Below are 19008 nucleotides of genomic sequence, written 5' to 3'. Positions count from 1 at the left end.
TAACCCCAGTGTGCAGAAAGTGTCAAAACGTGTTTTTCAGCAGAAATAAACATGTTTCTGCAAGTTTGGTCAACCCCATGTAAGTTATGGGGCAGTTACAGTACACTTTTCAAAACGTGTTTTTTAGCCCGAAATAAACGCGTTTTTTCAGACAACTGAATACCTATGTAACTGCAAAGCTCAGAAGAGCCCACACACTCAGCTCTTAACCCCAGTGTGCAGAAAGTGTCAAAACGTGTTTTTCAGCAGAAATAAACATGTTTCTGCAAGTTTGGTCAACCCCATGTAAGTTATGGGGCAGTTACAGTAGACTTTTCAAAACGTGTTTTTCAGCCCGAAATAAACGCGTTTTTTCAGACAACTGAATCCCTATGTAACTGCAAGGCTCAGAAGAGCCCACACACTCAGCTCTTAACCCCAGTGTGCAGAAAGTGTCAAAACATGTTTTTCAGCAGAAATAAACATGTTTCTGCAAGTTTGGTCAACCCCATGTAAGTTATGGGGCAGTTACAGTGCACTTTTCAAAACGTGTTTTTCAGCCCGAAATAAACGCGTTTTTTCAGACAACTGAATCCCTATGTAACTGCAAGGCTCAGAACAGCCCACACACTCTGCTCTTAACCCCGTGTGCAGAAAGTGTCAAAACGTGTTTTTCAGCAGAAATAAACATGTTTCTGCAAGTTTGGTCAACCCCATGTAAGTTATGGGGCAGTTACAGTGCACTTTTCAAAACGTGTTTTTCAGCCCGAAATAAACGCGTTTTTTCAGACAACTGAATCCCTATGTAACTGCAAAGCTCAGAAGAGCCCACACACTCAGCTCTTAACCCCAGTGTGCAGAAAGTGTCAAAACGTGTTTTTCAGCAGAAATAAACATGTTTCTGCAAGTTTGGTCAACCCCATGTAAGTTATGGGGCATGTTACAGTAGACTTTTCAAAACGTGTTTTTCAGCCCGAAATAAACGCGTTTTTTCAGACAACTGAATCCCTATGTAACTGCAAGGCTCAGAAGAGCCCACACACTCAGCTCTTAACCCCAGTGTGCAGAAAGTGTCAAAACATGTTTTTCAGCAGAAATAAACATGTTTCTGCAAGTTTGGTCAACCCCATGTAAGTTATGGGGCAGTTACAGTGCACTTTTCAAAACGTGTTTTTCAGCCCGAAATAAACGCGTTTTTTCAGACAACTGAATCCCTATGTAACTGCAAGGCTCAGAACAGCCCACACACTCTGCTCTTAACCCCAGTGTGCAGAAAGTGTCAAAACGTGTTTTTCAGCAGAAATAAACATGTTTCTGCAAGTTTGGTCAACCCCATGTAAGTTATGGGGCAGTTACAGTGCACTTTTCAAAACGTGTTTTTCAGCCCGAAATAAACGCGTTTTTTCAGACAACTGAATCCCTATGTAACTGCAAAGCTCAGAAGAGCCCACACACTCAGCTCTTAACCCCAGTGTGCAGAAAGTGTCAAAACATGTTTTTCAGCAGAAATAAACATGTTTCTGCAAGTTTGGTCAACCCCATGTAAGTTATGGGGCAGTTACAGTGCACTTTTCAAAACGTGTTTTTCAGCCCGAAATAAACGCGTTTTTTCAGACAACTGAATTCCTATGTAACTGCAAGGCTCAGAACAGCCCACACACTCTGCTCTTAACCCCAGTGTGCAGAAAGTGTCAAAACGTGTTTTTCAGCAGAAATAAACATGTTTCTGCAAGTTTGGTCAACCCCATGTAAGTTATGGGGCAGTTACAGTGCACTTTTCAAAACGTGTTTTTCAGCCCGAAATAAACGCGTTTTTTCAGACAACTGAATCCCTATGTAACTGCAAGGCTCAGAAGAGCCCACACACTCTGCTCTTAACCCCAGTGTGCAGAAAGTGACAAAACGTGTTTTTCAGCAGAAATAAACATGTTTCTGCAAGTTTGGTCAACCCCATGTAAGTTATGGGGCAGTTACAGTACACTTTTCAAAACGTGTTTTTCAGCCCGAAATAAACGCGTTTTTTCAGACAACTGAATCCCTATGTAACTGCAAAGCTCAGAAGAGCCCACACACTCAGCTCTTAACCCCAGTGTGCAGAAAGTGTCAAAACGTGTTTTTCAGCAGAAATAAACATGTTTCTGCAAGTTTGGTCAACCCCATGTAAGTTATGGGGCAGTAACAGCACATTTTTCAAAACGTGTTTTTCAGCCCGAAATAAACGCGTTTTTTCAGACAACTGAATCCCTATGTAACTGTAAGGCTCAGAAGAGCCCACACACTCTGCTCTTAACCCCAGTGTGCAGAAAGTGTCAAAACGTGTTTTTCAGCAGAAATAAACATGTTTCTGCAAGTTTGGTCAACCCCATGTAAGTTATGGGGCAGTTACAGTACACTTTTCAAAACGTGTTTTTCAGCCCGAAATAAACGCGTTTTTTCAGACAACTGAATACCTATGTAACTGCAAAGCTCAGAAGAGCCCACACACTCAGCTCTTAACCCCAGTTTGCAGAAAGTGTCAAAACGTGTTTTTCAGCAGAAATAAACATGTTTCTGCAAGTTTGGTCAACCCCATGGAAGTTATGGGGCAGTTACAGTACACTTTTCAAAACGTGTTTTTCAGCCCGAAATAAACGCGTTTTTTCAGACAACTGAATACCTATGTAACTGCAAAGCTCAGAAGAGCCCACACACTCAGCTCTTAACCCCAGTGTGCAGAAAGTGTCAAAACGTGTTTTTCAGCAGAAATAAACATGTTTCTGCAAGTTTGGTCAACCCCATGTAAGTTATGGGGCAGTAACAGCACATTTTTCAAAACGTGTTTTTCAGCCCGAAATAAACGCGTTTTTTCAGACAACTGAATCCCTATGTAACTGTAAGGCTCAGAAGAGCCCACACACTCTGCTCTTAACCCCAGTGTGCAGAAAGTGTCAAAACGTGTTTTTCAGCAGAAATAAACATGTTTCTGCAAGTTTGGTCAACCCCATGTAAGTTATGGGGCAGTAACAGCACTTTTTTCAAAACGTGTTTTTCAGCCCGAAATAAACGCGTTTTTTCAGACAACTGAATCCCTATGTAACTGTAAGGCTCAGAAGAGCCCACACACTCTGCTCTTAACCCCAGTGTGCAGAAAGTGTCAAAACGGGTTTTTCAGCAGAAATAAACATGTTTCTGCAAGTTTGGTCAACCCCATGTAAGTTATGGGGCAGTTACAGTACACTTTTCAAAACGTGTTTTTCAGCACGAAATAAACGCGTTTTTTCAGACAACTGAATCCCTATGTAACTGCAAGGCTCAGAAGAGCCCACACACTCTGCTCTTAACCCCAGTGTGCAGAAAGTGTCAAAACGTGTTTTTCAGCAGAAATAAACATGTTTCTGCAAGTTTGGTCAACCCCATGTAAGTTATGGGGCAGTTACAGTGCACTTTTCAAAACGTGTTTTTCAGCCCGAAATAAACGCGTTTTTTCAGACAACTGAATCCCTATGTAACTGCAAGGCTCAGAACAGCCCACACACTCTGCTCTTAACCCCAGTGTGCAGAAAGTGTCAAAACGTGTTTTTCAGCAGAAATAAACATGTTTCTGCAAGTTTGGTCAACCCCATGTAAGTTATGGGGCAGTTACAGTGCACTTTTCAAAACGTGTTTTTCAGCCCGAAATAAACGCGTTTTTTCAGACAACTGAATCCCTATGTAACTGCAAGGCTCAGAACAGCCCACACACTCAGCTCTTAACCCCAGTGTGCAGAAACTGTCAAACCATGTTTTTCAGCAGAAATAAACATGTTTCTGCAAGTTTGGTCAACCCCATGTAAGTTATGGGGCAGTAACAGCACTTTTTTCAAAACGTGTTTTTCAGCCCGAAATAAACGCGTTTTTTCAGACAACTGAATCCCTATGTAACTGTAAGGCTCAGAAGAGCCCACACACTCTGCTCTTAACCCCAGTGTGCAGAAAGTGTCAAAACATGTTTTTCAGCAGAAATAAACATGTTTCTGCAAGTTTGGTCAACCCCATGTAAGTTATGGGGCAGTTACAGTGCACTTTTCAAAACGTGTTTTTCAGCCCGAAATAAACGCGTTTTTTCAGACAACTGAATCCCTATGTAACTGCAAGGCTCAGAAGAGCCCACACACTCTGCTCTTAACCCCAGTGTGCAGAAAGTGTCAAAACGTGTTTTTCAGCAGAAATAAACATGTTTCTGCAAGTTTGGTCAACCCCATGTAAGTTATGGGGCAGTTACAGTACACTTTTCAAAACGTGTTTTTCAGCCCGAAATAAACGCGTTTTTTCAGACAACTGAATACCTATGTAACTGCAAAGCTCAGAAGAGCCCACACACTCAGCTCTTAACCCCAGTGTGCAGAAAGTGTCAAAACGTGTTTTTCAGCAGAAATAAACATGTTTCTGCAAGTTTGGTCAACCCCATGTAAGTTATGGGGCAGTAACAGCACTTTTTTCAAAACGTGTTTTTCAGCCCGAAATAAACGCGTTTTTTCAGACAACTGAATCCCTATGTAACTGTAAGGCTCAGAAGAGCCCACACACTCTGCTCTTAACCCCAGTGTGCAGAAAGTGTCAAAACGTGTTTTTCAGCAGAAATAAACATGTTTCTGCAAGTTTGGTCAACCCCATGTAAGTTATGGGGCAGTTACAGTACACTTTTCAAAACGTGTTTTTCAGCCCGAAATAAACGCGTTTTTTCAGACAACTGAATCCCTATGTAACTGCAAAGCTCAGAAGAGCCCACACACTCAACTCTTAACCCCAGTGTGCAGAAAATGTCAAAACGTGTTTTTCAGCAGAAATAAACATGTTTCTGCAAGTTTGGTCAACCCCATGTAAGTTATGGGGCAGTTACAGTGCACTTTTCAAAACGTGTTTTTCAGCCCGAAATAAACGCGTTTTTTCAGACAACTGAATCCCTATGTAACTGCAAGGCTCAGAACAGCCCACACACTCAGCTCTTAACCCCAGTGTGCAGAAAGTGTCAAAACATGTTTTTCAGCAGAAATAAACATGTTTCTGCAAGTTTGGTCAACCCCATGTAAGTTATGGGGCAGTAACAGCACTTTTTTCAAAACGTGTTTTTCAGCCCGAAATAAACGCGTTTTTTCAGACAACTGAATCCCTATGTAACTGCAAGGCTCAGAAGAGCCCACACACTCTGCTCTTAACCCCAGTGTGCAGAAAGTGTCAAAACGTGTTTTTCAGCAGAAATAAACATGTTTCTGCAAGTTTGGTCAACCCCATGTAAGTTATTTGGCAGTTACAGTACACTTTTCAAAACGTGTTTTTCAGCCCGAAATAAACGCGTTTTTTCAGACAACTGAATACCTATGTAACTGCAAAGCTCAGAAGAGCCCACACACTCAGCTCTTAACCCCAGTGTGCAGAAAGTGTCAAAACGTGTTTTTCAGCAGAAATAAACAAGTTTCTGCAAGTTTGGTCAACCCCATGTAAGTTATGGGGCAGTAACAGCACTTTTTTCAAAACGTGTTTTTCAGCCCGAAATAAACGCGTTTTTTCAGACAACTGAATCCCTATGTAACTGTAAGGCTCAGAAGAGCCCACACACTCTGCTCTTAACCACAGTGTGCAGAAAGTGTCAAAACGTGTTTTTCAGCAGAAATAAACATGTTTCTGCAAGTTTGGTCAACCCCATGTAAGTTATGGGGCAGTAACAGCACTTTTTTCAAAACGTGTTTTTCAGCCCGAAATAAACGCGTTTTTTCAGACAACTGAATCCCTATGTAACTGTAAGGCTCAGAAGAGCCCACACACTCTGCTCTTAACCCCAGTGTGCAGAAAGTGTCAAAACGTGTTTTTCAGCAGAAATAAACATGTTTCTGGAAGTTTGGTCAACCCCATGTAAGTTATGGGGCAGTTACAGTACACTTTTCAAAACGTGTTTTTCAGCCCGAAATAAACGCGTTTTTTCAGACAACTGAATCCCTATGTAACTGCAAAGCTCAGAAGAGCCCACACACTCAGCTCTTAACCCCAGTGTGCAGAAAATGTCAAAACGTGTTTTTCAGCAGAAATAAACATGTTTCTGCAAGTTTGGTCAACCCCATGTAAGTTATGGGGCAGTTACAGTGCACTTTTCAAAACGTGTTTTTCAGCCCGAAATAAACGCGTTTTTTCAGACAACTGAATCCCTATGTAACTGCAAGGCTCAGAACAGCCCACACATCAGCTCTTAACCCCAGTGTGCAGAAAGTGTCAAAACATGTTTTTCAGCAGAAATAAACATGTTTCTGCAAGTTTGGTCAACCCCATGTAAGTTATGGGGCAGTAACAGCACTTTTTTCAAAACGTGTTTTTCAGCCCGAAATAAACGCGTTTTTTCAGACAACTGAATCCCTATGTAACTGCAAGGCTCAGAACAGCCCACACACTCAGCTCTTAACCCCAGTGTGCAGAAAGTGTCAAAACATGTTTTTCAGCAGAAATAAACATGTTTCTGCAAGTTTGGTCAACCCCATGTAAGTTATGGGGCAGTTACAGTGCACTTTTCAAAACGTGTTTTTCAGCCCGAAATAAACGCGTTTTTTCAGACAACTGAATCCCTATGTAACTGCAAAGCTCAGAAGAGCCCACACACTCAGCTCTTAACCCCAGTTTGCAGAAAGTGTCAAAACGTGTTTTTCAGCAGAAATAAACATGTTTCTGCAAGTTTGGTCAACCCCATGGAAGTTATGGGGCAGTTACAGTACACTTTTCAAAACGTGTTTTTCAGCCCGAAATAAACGCGTTTTTTCAGACAACTGAATACCTATGTAACTGCAAAGCTCAGAAGAGCCCACACACTCAGCTCTTAACCCCAGTGTGCAGAAAGTGTCAAAACGTGTTTTTCAGCAGAAATAAACATGTTTCTGCAAGTTTGGTCAACCCCATGTAAGTTATGGGGCAGTAACAGCACTTTTTTCAAAACGTGTTTTTCAGCCCGAAATAAACGCGTTTTTTCAGACAACTGAATCCCTATGTAACTGTAAGGCTCAGAAGAGCCCACACACTCTGCTCTTAACCCCAGTGTGCAGAAAGTGTCAAAACGTGTTTTTCAGCAGAAATAAACATGTTTCTGCAAGTTTGGTCAACCCCATGTAAGTTATGGGGCAGTAACAGCACTTTTTTCAAAACGTGTTTTTCAGCCCGAAATAAACGCGTTTTTTCAGACAACTGAATCCCTATGTAACTGTAAGGCTCAGAAGAGCCCACACACTCTGCTCTTAACCCCAGTGTGCAGAAAGTGTCAAAACGTGTTTTTCAGCAGAAATAAACATGTTTCTGGAAGTTTGGTCAACCCCATGTAAGTTATGGGGCAGTTACAGTACACTTTTCAAAACGTGTTTTTCAGCCCGAAATAAACGCGTTTTTTCAGACAACTGAATCCCTATGTAACTGCAAAGCTCAGAAGAGCCCACACACTCAGCTCTTAACCCCAGTGTGCAGAAAATGTCAAAACGTGTTTTTCAGCAGAAATAAACATGTTTCTGCAAGTTTGGTCAACCCCATGTAAGTTATGGGGCAGTTACAGTGCACTTTTCAAAACGTGTTTTTCAGCCCGAAATAAACGCGTTTTTTCAGACAACTGAATCCCTATGTAACTGCAAAGCTCAGAAGAGCCCACACACTCAGCTCTTAACCCCAGTGTGCAGAAAGTGTCAAAACATGTTTTTCAGCAGAAATAAACATGTTTCTGCAAGTTTGGTCAACCCCATGTAAGTTATGGGGCAGTTACAGTGCACTTTTCAAAACGTGTTTTTCAGCCCGAAATAAACGCGTTTTTTCAGACAACTGAATCCCTATGTAACTGCAAGGCTCAGAACAGCACACACACTCAGCTCTTAACCCCAGTGTGCAGAAAGTGTCAAAACATGTTTTTCAGCAGAAATAAACATGTTTCTGCAAGTTTGGTCAACCCCATGTAAGTTATGGGGCAGTTACAGTGCACTTTTCAAAACGTGTTTTTCAGCCCGAAATAAACGCGTTTTTTCAGACAACTGAATCCCTATGTAACTGCAAGGCTCAGAACAGCCCACACACTCAGCTCTTAACCCCAGTGTGCAGAAAGTGTCAAAACATGTTTTTCAGCAGAAATAAACATGTTTCTGCAAGTTTGGTCAACCCCATGTAAGTTATGGGGCAGTAACAGCACTTTTTTCAAAACGTGTTTTTCAGCCCGAAATAAACGCGTTTTTTCAGACAACTGAATCCCTATGTAACTGCAAGGCTCAGAAGAGCCCACACACTCTGCTCTTAACCCCAGTGTGCAGAAAGTGTCAAAACGTGTTTTTCAGCAGAAATAAACATGTTTCTGCAAGTTTGGTCAACCCCATGTAAGTTATGGGGCAGTTACAGTGCACTTTTCAAAACGTGTTTTTCAGCCCGAAATAAACGCGTTTTTTCAGACAACTGAATCCCTATGTAACTGCAAAGCTCAGAAGAGCCCACACACTCAGCTCTTAACCCCAGTTTGCAGAAAGTGTCAAAACATGTTTTTCAGCAGAAATAAACATGTTTCTGCAAGTTTGGTCAACCCCATGTAAGTTATGGGGCAGTTACAGTGCACTTTTCAAAACGTGTTTTTCAGCCCGAAATAAACGCGTTTTTTCAGACAACTGAATCCCTATGTAACTGCAAGGCTCAGAACAGCACACACACTCAGCTCTTAACCCCAGTGTGCAGAAAGTGTCAAAACATGTTTTTCAGCAGAAATAAACATGTTTCTGCAAGTTTGGTCAACCCCATGTAAGTTATGGGGCAGTTACAGTGCACTTTTCAAAACGTGTTTTTCAGCACGAAATAAACGCGTTTTTTCAGACAACTGAATCCTTAAGTAACTGCAAGGCTCAGAACAGCCCACACACTCAGCTCTTAACCCCAGTGTGCAGAAAGTGTCAAAACATGTTTTTCAGCAGAAATAAACATGTTTCTGCAAGTTTGGTCAACCCCATGTAAGTTATGGGGCAGTTACAGTGCACTTTTCAAAACGTGTTTTTCAGCCCGAAATAAACGCGTTTTTTCAGACAACTGAATCCCTATGTAACTGTAAGGCTCAGAAGAGCCCACACACTCTGCTCTTAACCCCAGTGTGCAGAAAGTGTCAAAACGTGTTTTTCAGCAGAAATAAACATGTTTCTGCAAGTTTGGTCAACCCCATGTAAGTTATGGGGCAGTTACAGTACACTTTTCAAAACGTGTTTTTCAGCCCGAAATAAACGCGTTTTTTCAGACAACTGAATACCTATGTAACTGCAAAGCTCAGAAGAGCCCACACACTCAGCTCTTAACCCCAGTGTGCAGAAAGTGTCAAAACGTGTTTTTCAGCAGAAATAAACATGTTTCTGCAAGTTTGGTCAACCCCATGTAAGTTATGGGGCAGTTACAGTAGACTTTTCAAAACGTGTTTTTCAGCCCGAAATAAACGCGTTTTTTCAGACAACTGAATCCCTATGTAACTGCAAGGCTCAGAAGAGCCCACACACTCAGCTCTTAACCCCAGTGTGCAGAAAGTGTCAAAACATGTTTTTCAGCAGAAATAAACATGTTTCTGCAAGTTTGGTCAACCCCATGTAAGTTATGGGGCAGTTACAGTGCACTTTTCAAAACGTGTTTTTCAGCCCGAAATAAACGCGTTTTTTCAGACAACTGAATCCCTATGTAACTGCAAGGCTCAGAAGAGCCCACACACTCTGCTCTTAACCCCAGTGTGCAGAAAGTGTCAAAACGTGTTTTTCAGCAGAAATAAACATGTTTCTGCAAGTTTGGTCAACCCCATGTAAGTTATGGGGCAGTTACAGTGCACTTTTCAAAACGTGTTTTTCAGCCCGAAATAAACGCGTTTTTTCAGACAACTGAATCCCTAAGTAACTGCAAGGCTCAGAACAGCCCACACACTCAGCTCTTAACCCCAGTGTGCAGAAAGTGTCAAAACATGTTTTTCAGCAGAAATAAACATGTTTCTGCAAGTTTGGTCAACCCCATGTAAGTTATGGGGCAGTAACAGCACTTTTTTCAAAACGTGTTTTTCAGCCCGAAATAAACGCGTTTTTTCAGACAACTGAATCCCTATGTAACTGTAAGGCTCAGAAGAGCCCACACACTCTGCTCTTAACCCCAGTGTGCAGAAAGTGTCAAAACATGTTTTTCAGCAGAAATAAACATGTTTCTGCAAGTTTGGTCAACCCCATGTAAGTTATGGGGCAGTTACAGTGCACTTTTCAAAACGTGTTTTTCAGCCCGAAATAAACGCGTTTTTTCAGACAACTGAATCCCTATGTAACTGCAAGGCTCAGAACAGCCCACACACTCAGCTCTTAACCCCAGTGTGCAGAAAGTGTCAAAACATGTTTTTCAGCAGAAATAAACATGTTTCTGCAAGTTTGGTCAACCCCATGTAAGTTATGGGGCAGTAACAGCACTTTTTTCAAAACGTGTTTTTCAGCCCGAAATAAACGCGTTTTTTCAGACAACTGAATCCCTATGTAACTGCAAGGCTCAGAAGAGCCCACACACTCTGCTCTTAACCCCAGTGTGCAGAAAGTGTCAAAACGTGTTTTTCAGCAGAAATAAACATGTTTCTGCAAGTTTGGTCAACCCCATGTAAGTTATGGGGCAGTTACAGTACACTTTTCAAAACGTGTTTTTCAGCCCGAAATAAACGCGTTTTTTCAGACAACTGAATACCTATGTAACTGCAAAGCTCAGAAGAGCCCACACACTCAGCTCTTAACCCCAGTGTGCAGAAAGTGTCAAAACGTGTTTTTCAGCAGAAATAAACATGTTTCTGCAAGTTTGGTCAACCCCATGTAAGTTATGGGGCAGTAACAGCACTTTTTTCAAAACGTGTTTTTCAGCCCGAAATAAACGCGTTTTTTCAGACAACTGAATCCCTATGTAACTGTAAGGCTCAGAAGAGCCCACACACTCTGCTCTTAACCCCAGTGTGCAGAAAGTGTCAAAACGTGTTTTTCAGCAGAAATAAACATGTTTCTGCAAGTTTGGTCAACCCCATGTAAGTTATGGGGCAGTAACAGCACTTTTTTCAAAACGTGTTTTTCAGCCCGAAATAAACGCGTTTTTTCAGACAACTGAATCCCTATGTAACTGTAAGGCTCAGAAGAGCCCACACACTCTGCTCTTAACCCCAGTGTGCAGAAAGTGTCAAAACGTGTTTTTCAGCAGAAATAAACATGTTTCTGGAAGTTTGGTCAACCCCATGTAAGTTATGGGGCAGTTACAGTACACTTTTCAAAACGTGTTTTTCAGCCCGAAATAAACGCGTTTTTTCAGACAACTGAATCCCTATGTAACTGCAAAGCTCAGAAGAGCCCACACACTCAGCTCTTAACCCCAGTGTGCAGAAAATGTCAAAACGTGTTTTTCAGCAGAAATAAACATGTTTCTGCAAGTTTGGTCAACCCCATGTAAGTTATGGGGCAGTTACAGTGCACTTTTCAAAACGTGTTTTTCAGCCCGAAATAAACGCGTTTTTTCAGACAACTGAATCCCTATGTAACTGCAAAGCTCAGAAGAGCCCACACACTCAGCTCTTAACCCCAGTGTGCAGAAAGTGTCAAAACATGTTTTTCAGCAGAAATAAACATGTTTCTGCAAGTTTGGTCAACCCCATGTAAGTTATGGGGCAGTTACAGTGCACTTTTCAAAACGTGTTTTTCAGCCCGAAATAAACGCGTTTTTTCAGACAACTGAATCCCTATGTAACTGCAAGGCTCAGAACAGCACACACACTCAGCTCTTAACCCCAGTGTGCAGAAAGTGTCAAAACATGTTTTTCAGCAGAAATAAACATGTTTCTGCAAGTTTGGTCAACCCCATGTAAGTTATGGGGCAGTTACAGTGCACTTTTCAAAACGTGTTTTTCAGCCCGAAATAAACGCGTTTTTTCAGACAACTGAATCCCTATGTAACTGCAAGGCTCAGAACAGCCCACACACTCAGCTCTTAACCCCAGTGTGCAGAAAGTGTCAAAACATGTTTTTCAGCAGAAATAAACATGTTTCTGCAAGTTTGGTCAACCCCATGTAAGTTATGGGGCAGTAACAGCACTTTTTTCAAAACGTGTTTTTCAGCCCGAAATAAACGCGTTTTTTCAGACAACTGAATCCCTATGTAACTGCAAGGCTCAGAAGAGCCCACACACTCTGCTCTTAACCCCAGTGTGCAGAAAGTGTCAAAACGTGTTTTTCAGCAGAAATAAACATGTTTCTGCAAGTTTGGTCAACCCCATGTAAGTTATGGGGCAGTTACAGTGCACTTTTCAAAACGTGTTTTTCAGCCCGAAATAAACGCGTTTTTTCAGACAACTGAATCCCTATGTAACTGCAAAGCTCAGAAGAGCCCACACACTCAGCTCTTAACCCCAGTTTGCAGAAAGTGTCAAAACATGTTTTTCAGCAGAAATAAACATGTTTCTGCAAGTTTGGTCAACCCCATGTAAGTTATGGGGCAGTTACAGTGCACTTTTCAAAACGTGTTTTTCAGCCCGAAATAAACGCGTTTTTTCAGACAACTGAATCCCTATGTAACTGCAAGGCTCAGAACAGCACACACACTCAGCTCTTAACCCCAGTGTGCAGAAAGTGTCAAAACATGTTTTTCAGCAGAAATAAACATGTTTCTGCAAGTTTGGTCAACCCCATGTAAGTTATGGGGCAGTTACAGTGCACTTTTCAAAACGTGTTTTTCAGCACGAAATAAACGCGTTTTTTCAGACAACTGAATCCTTAAGTAACTGCAAGGCTCAGAACAGCCCACACACTCAGCTCTTAACCCCAGTGTGCAGAAAGTGTCAAAACATGTTTTTCAGCAGAAATAAACATGTTTCTGCAAGTTTGGTCAACCCCATGTAAGTTATGGGGCAGTTACAGTGCACTTTTCAAAACGTGTTTTTCAGCCCGAAATAAACGCGTTTTTTCAGACAACTGAATCCCTATGTAACTGTAAGGCTCAGAAGAGCCCACACACTCTGCTCTTAACCCCAGTGTGCAGAAAGTGTCAAAACGTGTTTTTCAGCAGAAATAAACATGTTTCTGCAAGTTTGGTCAACCCCATGTAAGTTATGGGGCAGTTACAGTACACTTTTCAAAACGTGTTTTTCAGCCCGAAATAAACGCGTTTTTTCAGACAACTGAATACCTATGTAACTGCAAAGCTCAGAAGAGCCCACACACTCAGCTCTTAACCCCAGTGTGCAGAAAGTGTCAAAACGTGTTTTTCAGCAGAAATAAACATGTTTCTGCAAGTTTGGTCAACCCCATGTAAGTTATGGGGCAGTTACAGTAGACTTTTCAAAACGTGTTTTTCAGCCCGAAATAAACGCGTTTTTTCAGACAACTGAATCCCTATGTAACTGCAAGGCTCAGAAGAGCCCACACACTCAGCTCTTAACCCCAGTGTGCAGAAAGTGTCAAAACATGTTTTTCAGCAGAAATAAACATGTTTCTGCAAGTTTGGTCAACCCCATGTAAGTTATGGGGCAGTTACAGTGCACTTTTCAAAACGTGTTTTTCAGCCCGAAATAAACGCGTTTTTTCAGACAACTGAATCCCTATGTAACTGCAAGGCTCAGAAGAGCCCACACACTCTGCTCTTAACCCCAGTGTGCAGAAAGTGTCAAAACGTGTTTTTCAGCAGAAATAAACATGTTTCTGCAAGTTTGGTCAACCCCATGTAAGTTATGGGGCAGTTACAGTGCACTTTTCAAAACGTGTTTTTCAGCCCGAAATAAACGCGTTTTTTCAGACAACTGAATCCCTAAGTAACTGCAAGGCTCAGAACAGCCCACACACTCAGCTCTTAACCCCAGTGTGCAGAAAGTGTCAAAACATGTTTTTCAGCAGAAATAAACATGTTTCTGCAAGTTTGGTCAACCCCATGTAAGTTATGGGGCAGTAACAGCACTTTTTTCAAAACGTGTTTTTCAGCCCGAAATAAACGCGTTTTTTCAGACAACTGAATCCCTATGTAACTGTAAGGCTCAGAAGAGCCCACACACTCTGCTCTTAACCCCAGTGTGCAGAAAGTGTCAAAACATGTTTTTCAGCAGAAATAAACATGTTTCTGCAAGTTTGGTCAACCCCATGTAAGTTATGGGGCAGTTACAGTGCACTTTTCAAAACGTGTTTTTCAGCCCGAAATAAACGCGTTTTTTCAGACAACTGAATCCCTATGTAACTGCAAGGCTCAGAACAGCCCACACACTCAGCTCTTAACCCCAGTGTGCAGAAAGTGTCAAAACATGTTTTTCAGCAGAAATAAACATGTTTCTGCAAGTTTGGTCAACCCCATGTAAGTTATGGGGCAGTAACAGCACTTTTTTCAAAACGTGTTTTTCAGCCCGAAATAAACGCGTTTTTTCAGACAACTGAATCCCTATGTAACTGCAAGGCTCAGAAGAGCCCACACACTCTGCTCTTAACCCCAGTGTGCAGAAAGTGTCAAAACGTGTTTTTCAGCAGAAATAAACATGTTTCTGCAAGTTTGGTCAACCCCATGTAAGTTATGGGGCAGTTACAGTACACTTTTCAAAACGTGTTTTTCAGCCCGAAATAAACGCGTTTTTTCAGACAACTGAATACCTATGTAACTGCAAAGCTCAGAAGAGCCCACACACTCAGCTCTTAACCCCAGTGTGCAGAAAGTGTCAAAACGTGTTTTTCAGCAGAAATAAACATGTTTCTGCAAGTTTGGTCAACCCCATGTAAGTTATGGGGCAGTAACAGCACTTTTTTCAAAACGTGTTTTTCAGCCCGAAATAAACGCGTTTTTTCAGACAACTGAATCCCTATGTAACTGTAAGGCTCAGAAGAGCCCACACACTCTGCTCTTAACCCCAGTGTGCAGAAAGTGTCAAAACGTGTTTTTCAGCAGAAATAAACATGTTTCTGCAAGTTTGGTCAACCCCATGTAAGTTATGGGGCAGTTACAGTACACTTTTCAAAACGTGTTTTTCAGCCCGAAATAAACGCGTTTTTTCAGACAACTGAATCCCTATGTAACTGCAAAGCTCAGAAGAGCCCACACACTCAACTCTTAACCCCAGTGTGCAGAAAATGTCAAAACGTGTTTTTCAGCAGAAATAAACATGTTTCTGCAAGTTTGGTCAACCCCATGTAAGTTATGGGGCAGTTACAGTGCACTTTTCAAAACGTGTTTTTCAGCCCGAAATAAACGCGTTTTTTCAGACAACTGAATCCCTATGTAACTGCAAGGCTCAGAACAGCCCACACACTCAGCTCTTAACCCCAGTGTGCAGAAAGTGTCAAAACATGTTTTTCAGCAGAAATAAACATGTTTCTGCAAGTTTGGTCAACCCCATGTAAGTTATGGGGCAGTAACAGCACTTTTTTCAAAACGTGTTTTTCAGCCCGAAATAAACGCGTTTTTTCAGACAACTGAATCCCTATGTAACTGCAAGGCTCAGAAGAGCCCACACACTCTGCTCTTAACCCCAGTGTGCAGAAAGTGTCAAAACGTGTTTTTCAGCAGAAATAAACATGTTTCTGCAAGTTTGGTCAACCCCATGTAAGTTATTTGGCAGTTACAGTACACTTTTCAAAACGTGTTTTTCAGCCCGAAATAAACGCGTTTTTTCAGACAACTGAATACCTATGTAACTGCAAAGCTCAGAAGAGCCCACACACTCAGCTCTTAACCCCAGTGTGCAGAAAGTGTCAAAACGTGTTTTTCAGCAGAAATAAACAAGTTTCTGCAAGTTTGGTCAACCCCATGTAAGTTATGGGGCAGTAACAGCACTTTTTTCAAAACGTGTTTTTCAGCCCGAAATAAACGCGTTTTTTCAGACAACTGAATCCCTATGTAACTGTAAGGCTCAGAAGAGCCCACACACTCTGCTCTTAACCACAGTGTGCAGAAAGTGTCAAAACGTGTTTTTCAGCAGAAATAAACATGTTTCTGCAAGTTTGGTCAACCCCATGTAAGTTATGGGGCAGTAACAGCACTTTTTTCAAAACGTGTTTTTCAGCCCGAAATAAACGCGTTTTTTCAGACAACTGAATCCCTATGTAACTGTAAGGCTCAGAAGAGCCCACACACTCTGCTCTTAACCCCAGTGTGCAGAAAGTGTCAAAACGTGTTTTTCAGCAGAAATAAACATGTTTCTGGAAGTTTGGTCAACCCCATGTAAGTTATGGGGCAGTTACAGTACACTTTTCAAAACGTGTTTTTCAGCCCGAAATAAACGCGTTTTTTCAGACAACTGAATCCCTATGTAACTGCAAAGCTCAGAAGAGCCCACACACTCAGCTCTTAACCCCAGTGTGCAGAAAATGTCAAAACGTGTTTTTCAGCAGAAATAAACATGTTTCTGCAAGTTTGGTCAACCCCATGTAAGTTATGGGGCAGTTACAGTGCACTTTTCAAAACGTGTTTTTCAGCCCGAAATAAACGCGTTTTTTCAGACAACTGAATCCCTATGTAACTGCAAGGCTCAGAACAGCCCACACATCAGCTCTTAACCCCAGTGTGCAGAAAGTGTCAAAACATGTTTTTCAGCAGAAATAAACATGTTTCTGCAAGTTTGGTCAACCCCATGTAAGTTATGGGGCAGTAACAGCACTTTTTTCAAAACGTGTTTTTCAGCCCGAAATAAACGCGTTTTTTCAGACAACTGAATCCCTATGTAACTGCAAGGCTCAGAACAGCCCACACACTCAGCTCTTAACCCCAGTGTGCAGAAAGTGTCAAAACATGTTTTTCAGCAGAAATAAACATGTTTCTGCAAGTTTGGTCAACCCCATGTAAGTTATGGGGCAGTTACAGTGCACTTTTCAAAACGTGTTTTTCAGCCCGAAATAAACGCGTTTTTTCAGACAACTGAATCCCTATGTAACTGCAAGGCTCAGAACAGCCCACACACTCTGCTCTTAACCCCGTGTGCAGAAAGTGTCAAAACGTGTTTTTCAGCAGAAATAAACATGTTTCTGCAAGTTTGGTCAACCCCATGTAAGTTATGGGGCAGTTACAGTGCACTTTTCAAAACGTGTTTTTCAGCCCGAAATAAACGCGTTTTTTCAGACAACTGAATCCCTATGTAACTGCAAAGCTCAGAAGAGCCCACACACTCAGCTCTTAACCCCAGTGTGCAGAAAGTGTCAAAACGTGTTTTTCAGCAGAAATAAACATGTTTCTGCAAGTTTGGTCAACCCCATGTAAGTTATGGGGCAGTAACAGCACATTTTTCAAAACGTGTTTTTCAGCCCGAAATAAACGCGTTTTTTCAGACAACTGAATCCCTATGTAACTGTAAGGCTCAGAAGAGCCCACACACTCTGCTCTTAACCCCAGTGTGCAGAAAGTGTCAAAACGTGTTTTTCAGCAGAAATAAACATGTTTCTGCAAGTTTGGTCAACCCCATGTAAGTTATGGGGCAGTTACAGTACACTTTTCAAAACGTGTTTTTCAGCCCGAAATAAACGCGTTTTTTCAGACAACTGAATACCTATGTAACTGCAAAGCTCAGAAGAGCCCACACACTCAGCTCTTAACCCCAGTTTGCAGAAAGTGTCAAAACGTGTTTTTCAGCAGAAATAAACATGTTTCTGCAAGTTTGGTCAACCCCATGTAAGTTATGGGGCAGTTACAGTGCACTTTTCAAAACGTGTTTTTCAGCCCGAAATAAACGCGTTTTTTCAGACAACTGAATCCCTATGTAACTGCAAGGCTCAGAACAGCCCACACATCAGCTCTTAACCCCAGTGTGCAGAAAGTGTCAAAACATGTTTTTCAGCAGAAATAAACATGTTTCTGCAAGTTTGGTCAACCCCATGTAAGTTATGGGGCAGTAACAGCACTTTTTTCAAAACGTGTTTTTCAGCCCGAAATAAACGCGTTTTTTCAGACAACTGAATCCCTATGTAACTGCAAGGCTCAGAAGAGCCCACACACTCTGCTCTTAACCCCAGTGTGCAGAAAGTGTCAAAACGTGTTTTTCAGCAGAAATAAACATGTTTCTGCAAGTTTGGTCAACCCCATGTAAGTTATGGGGCAGTTACAGTAGACTTTTCAAAACGTGTTTTTCAGCCCGAAATAAACGCGTTTTTTCAGACAACTGAATCCCTATGTAACTGCAAGGCTCAGAAGAGCCCACACACTCAGCTCTTAACCCCAGTGTGCAGAAAGTGTCAAAACATGTTTTTCAGCAGAAATAAACATGTTTCTGCAAGTTTGGTCAACCCCATGTAAGTTATGGGGCAGTTACAGTGCACTTTTCAAAACGTGTTTTTCAGCCCGAAATAAACGCGTTTTTTCAGACAACTGAATCCCTATGTAACTGCAAGGCTCAGAACAGCCCACACACTCTGCTCTTAACCCCGTGTGCAGAAAGTGTCAAAACGTGTTTTTCAGCAGAAATAAACATGTTTCTGCAAGTTTGGTCAACCCCATGTAAGTTATGGGGCAGTTACAGTGCACTTTTCAAAACGTGTTTTTCAGCCCGAAATAAACGCGTTTTTTCAGACAACTGAATCCCTATGTAACTGCAAAGCTCAGAAGAGCCCACACACTCAGCTCTTAACCCCAGTGTGCAGAAAGTGTCAAAACGTGTTTTTCAGCAGAAATAAACATGTTTCTGCAAGTTTGGTCAACCCCATGTAAGTTATGGGGCAGTAACAGCACATTTTTCAAAACGTGTTTTTCAGCCCGAAATAAACGCGTTTTTTCAGACAACTGAATCCCTATGTAACTGTAAGGCTCAGAAGAGCCCACACACTCTGCTCTTAACCCCAGTGTGCAGAAAGTGTCAAAACGTGTTTTTCAGCAGAAATAAACATGTTTCTGCAAGTTTGGTCAACCCCATGTAAGTTATGGGGCAGTTACAGTACACTTTTCAAAACGTGTTTTTCAGCCCGAAATAAACGCGTTTTTTCAGACAACTGAATACCTATGTAACTGCAAAGCTCAGAAGAGCCCACACACTCAGCTCTTAACCCCAGTTTGCAGAAAGTGTCAAAACGTGTTTTTCAGCAGAAATAAACATGTTTCTGC

Source organism: Lepisosteus platostomus, chromosome 1 (assembly GCF_059453375.1).
Source record: "Lepisosteus platostomus isolate fLepPlt1 chromosome 1, fLepPlt1.hap1, whole genome shotgun sequence".
Taxonomy (NCBI): domain Eukaryota; kingdom Metazoa; phylum Chordata; class Actinopteri; order Semionotiformes; family Lepisosteidae; genus Lepisosteus; species Lepisosteus platostomus.
This window is presented reverse-complemented; position numbering follows the sequence as displayed.